We start from the raw sequence: 5,212 nt of genomic DNA, 5'->3' as shown, positions 1-5,212 counted from the left end.
GCTAACTTTACAAGAAACTTAGCTTGCTATGAGGTTGCTCCATTGATTTCACCAAGAATCCATGGAAGAAATTTAAAGTTTTTGAGCTTGAGGTGGTTGGAAATAGTGGAAAAGACTAAAATAAAAAAATAAAAATTTGCTAAAATTGGAGATGAAGGTGATGTGGAAGAGATTTTTCTGCATCTTTCTATATTAAAAATTTATTTAATTTAATATTTTAAATTATTAATTATATTTAATTTAAAAATCTAAACATTATCATACACATCAAGTGGTCCATATTTAATTTCAATCTCATCCACAATTTATTGTACTCTCTTGATTAAATTACACTTTTAATCCTTCCTCTTTTCCCACCAATCTAATTCAATCATTCGTATTTTTAATTTTCACACTTTTTCTCTAACAGTTTTCACACTATTACGATTTAGTCAATACCTCAATTTAATTTCTCTCAATTTAAAAGTCTTTTTAATTCCCTACATTATCCAACTACTTCTTTACTAATATCCAGGATTCCTATTTATTTACTTCAAAAATTCTAACACATGCAAATTTTGAAATAACACTATTCTCATCTCGGGGGCCGTTAGGGATGTTACAATTCATGGGCGGAGCCAAGAAATTTGGATTATTATGTCAATTTTTGAAAAAAATTAAAACATTTATAAAAGTCGTATAAACTGGCACATAATTTTTTTTCTTATTGTTCTTCCTCTACTTCACTAATAGACTATTTTAAAATGTTTTTCCATTTATGGTAAACATTTAGATCAAATATATCTAAGCCTTAAATAGATAAAAGTTTTCATGAAAACAACATATCAGTAGGAATTTTTTCACAATAATAAAAAATACTTAAGTGCTTTTTAGTGCCATGAGAATGCAATATATCAATTTTTCAAACACAAGATTCACAACAATCACACTAGTAACAACAATTTCTAAATAAAAATGATAAATTTCTAATCAAACCTAATTTCTTCAAGGGATTGTATTAATCAATCCTATTTTTTTTAAGGATTTGTATTAATATTTTCTAAAAATTATTACCAACTCACGATGTTAGGAATTTTATACAAAATCAATAATCTCAAATTTATTCAATAAAAATAATTAAATCTTGCATAAAAATCCTAATGTTAAAAATTCGAGAGAGCAATATGAAACTATTAGATTGAACATCTGTCTTGCAAAAATTCGAAAGAGTAAGAGAATAAAAGAAATTTGAGGAAAAAAAGTGACGAGTGTTGGAAGAAAATAAAACAACTAGGGATTTTTGGATTTTAGGGACGGGGAAGAGATTCATTTAATTTTATGTAAAATAATTTATTAAATTAAAATAACCTTTAACAAATGAAATGATATTTATAAATTTTATTAAATATAAATTCAAATATGATTTGTCTATGATATCTCAAATGTTGTTATAGGTATCTCAAATTCTGTTAACATCCAAAATTTTGACATACAAATTAGACCGTTATTGAAAGGGTTAATTGTATGGTTTAATTTCTCTAAAGGTTAAAATGTGTTGTTAGCCCTTGTACTTGTTTAGAATTACTTTCTCAATTTAAAAATCTTAATCAGATTATTATTATCATTAGTAATTTCTGTCAAAACATATGCATATAACACATCTTATGAGAACAGCCTAATCGATAAATTTTGACAAAAAATATTTACAATTTTAGTGACCAAAATTTTAAATAAATCTCAAATTATGTTTGTCAACGGGGATTACCTTTAAATGATTAATATTTAAATCTAGTCTTTGTGTGATTTTCGAACATGAAGACAAAATGAAATAAAGATTTCAACTTCAAGGTATTCAAATCAGAAAATACATCCAAAACCAACAGTCAGTTAATGATTGCAAAGTAAATAATTGGTTAGCAAAGAAGCATCCATCCCCAACATTCAAAATTTCAACTATTCAAGATATTCAAACCCGAAAATATGTCGAAAATGAATGCCAAAACACAGGTACTTCAAGAAAGTTGGATAATCCGGCAGCATTTTTAATGATTGCAAAGGGATATTTCATAGAGGATTGGGTAGCTAAGAAGAATCCATCCCAACATTCAGAATTTCAAGTATTCAAGTTCACAGCTCTAGGAGGATATTAACATATTAACTGCAGAAGCACTCCCCAGGCTTTGGTCATTGCTAGCTTGTAGTTTTTGTTCACCCCTGTATCCAAAAATACAAGAGACTTCAATGTTAAAATCACCTCAGATTAATTTTCATCTTTCATCAAAAAGAACCTTGTAAAATCGTTTTCGTTCTTCCGGGTCAAACAAACGTCCTAAACCGCCTAAAGTATCACCGTTATCATCTTGGTTGGACGTTTCAGAACTCGCAACTTTCCTTCTCTCTGGCTTCATCAAATTCATGCATTTCCTCTTCTTTTCCAAATTCACTACGCGGCGCCTTTGGTTATATTCATGAAGCCCTTCCTGCATCAAATCACCGAATTTATTCTTCACAATGACTAGTGGATTTTTATCAACCAATTCTGACCATTGTAAGCTTCTCCAAGGAGCACAGTATAAATCTGATACTTGTTCGACACGTAAAATATGCCGGGGTGCTTGAGCAACAAAACATTCAATTTCTCAGGCAAAGCAAACTCTCTCTTGAAATGGCTTGGCTTTACAATTGATAACTTCTTCCACAATGTCAATGACAGCAATTCATGCACAAGGCCCACAATTCTCTTCTCCATCTCCTTAGATCCTTCCTCTAAACCTCTAGGGTTTAAGAAAGGTGAAATGTAGGGAATTGCATTAAATTCTTCAAACCTCTGCCATGATTTAATCCAAGTTGAAGGCAATGAACACGAAAAACAAGGCTCTATCCCCTGTTTCTGAGCTGAGGCTTCAACAGCAGAAACTGCTAGATCAGGGTTCCACGCCAGAAGTTCAATTTCCATTGAACTCTTCCTCCAACCGTTATTAACCAGTCGAAACATTTCTGGGTGCTTTGGTAGAATTCTAATGATGTAGTCATCTGGAAATCCAAAGCTGTGTTTAAGCTCATTAAGTTTCGTAACATTAAGCCTTTGATTCACGCTCATCATTAACAACTTTGCCAATTTCTGGACAAACACTGGCTCCTGCATATCTTTCACCAATTCTTCCTCTTCGACCAAATGTATCATCCGCTTCGTTAATCTACAATGATACTCATCATTCTCAAGATAAATTTCAAAGCAACAGGGATACTTCTTGAGCCAATTGAGAGCTTTGCCTTGAAGATCAAGAGTCTTAAATTTCTTTTGAAGATACTCCAAAGGTACCACCTGGTTTGGCATCTAAGTATTATGTTTTTAATCTGATTATTGACTATCCAACGACGATTTCTTGAAAGGGCTGCTTCAAGATCTGGGTCTTTCTTCGTTGACCAAAGAGAGAAGTTTCGAAAATGATGAATAAAAGAAGGCTGAGAACGCAGCCTACAATAGCAACAAGCCAACCTCTTGAGAACTCTTTTACTAATCATCATACTCAAACTTAGTATGCCTCTTTTTCTCTAAAGAACAAACCTGTTAAGAGCAAAGAAAATAAAATAAGAAAAAGGAAAACATATCTTTCTTTCTCAACAATGAAATTAGATATACAAGGGAATGTAACAACTTGCCAAGAGAACAGTCCACAAGTTCCTTATAGCACCACACTGAACATTTAATACTACAAGTATGCTTATGCCAATGAACCAATGTTCGGAACTTTTGTACTAAGCCATAGAAGCTATATGTGCATTATTGTAAGTGCAGAACAAGCTTCCATACAGCAATCCAATTAATGACTTTCATCATGCCACAGTTCAAGCAAACCTTAAAACTTCATGAGCAAAAATAAGAAAGAAAGGTTTATTGGATTAATGACAACTAAGAAATTTTTCAATCAAGCTTTATCACTCTGAAAATGGTGTAACAGTGCCGAAGTTGCCAATGCTAAAGCCCTCCATAGTGATGTGAACAAATTTAACAGCCAATTGCAGCTGCAAATAACAGTATAACAGAAAATAGCAGCGATACCAGTCCACTATTTCCGCTAAACCAATACCTTTTATGATATGAAACACAAAAACAAGCAGCAAGACGGAAAACAGAAAATCAAATACAGCAGAGTGATGCAGAGGTAGAAAGTAGACAACATAAACCGAACCATAACTCAAAAATCTCATTACTCAATACTCAATTAGAAACTTAAAAATTTAAGACAAAAAATAAGAAAGAAAAGCGTATCATATTAATGACAACTAGGAAAATTTTCAATCACTATAGAACCAGGAATGTGAAGGAAACCTTTGTCATCTGTATAATTAACTTAAATATCCGGATCAGACCTTTTATCCTATATGATTAAAAATAAACAAAAAGCAGTTAAATACAAGAAGATCAACCTTCTAGTTATTATATACAGTATAGCAGCCGATGTACCTGCACTAAACAAGAGAATCTCAATCAGATAATAATATAAGAAAACGAAACAAAAAAGTAAAGGGTAAGTTCTATTTAGTGAAGAATGAAACTTCTCATAGGCATTTTCACGAACACCTAATGGAAGAAAGAATCAAATTTAATCAACATATTTGGGTACCTAAATGGATAGATTGAGTCCTATGGCATTTTTCATTTTCGCTGCGATTTAGGGGAAGATTATGATAAATTTACAAACTTTGCTACTGCTGTGGCAGAGGGAAAGAGTGAGGGAGATTGCAAAGTTACAAAAAAAAAAAAGAAGGAAAAACTGGTTGAGAGCCATCGGGAGAAATGCTGTGAAATTCCTCTCGACCAAAAAAAACAAAACGGATCGGTTTTTCTAAGTGAAGTTACTATATATATAAGAGGAGTAATCCACTTGGAGGGGTCTAAAATCACTGATTTTATATAAAAATATAAATATAAGGGCAAATTACACATAAAAGCCCTATTTTTAAAAAATTTATCAAAATAGGCCTGGTAAATAATTATTTATTGGAATGGACCTATTTCCCCGAAAGCGCGTCCACGTCAGCACGATGTCAGGGTACGTGACAGGAAAACATGTCCCTGATGGAGCGTTTTGCCTAAGGACGCACTTTATGTCCATGTAAGCAAAACGTTCCCTCAAGGACTCGTTTTGCCCGTTTTTAGGTTTTAGGGTTTAAGGTTTTAGTGTTTAGTGTTTAGGGTTAAAAATTAAATAAATAAGGGATTAGAGTT

At 32.2% G+C, this 5,212-nt stretch overlaps 1 pseudogene; it reads right to left on the bottom strand.

Moving 5' to 3' along the window:
- Window positions 1-1,803: 1,803 nt before the first annotated feature.
- LOC107910453 (protein WHAT'S THIS FACTOR 1, chloroplastic-like) lies at window positions 1,804-4,828 on the bottom strand (annotated as a pseudogene).
- Between the last annotated feature and the right edge of the window lie 384 nt (window positions 4,829-5,212).

This window comes from Gossypium hirsutum, chromosome D02 (genome assembly GCF_007990345.1).
Source record: "Gossypium hirsutum isolate 1008001.06 chromosome D02, Gossypium_hirsutum_v2.1, whole genome shotgun sequence".
Lineage (NCBI taxonomy): Eukaryota > Viridiplantae > Streptophyta > Magnoliopsida > Malvales > Malvaceae > Gossypium > Gossypium hirsutum.
Note: the sequence above shows the minus strand (reverse complement) of the source record. Positions and strands in the feature narration are given on the sequence as shown.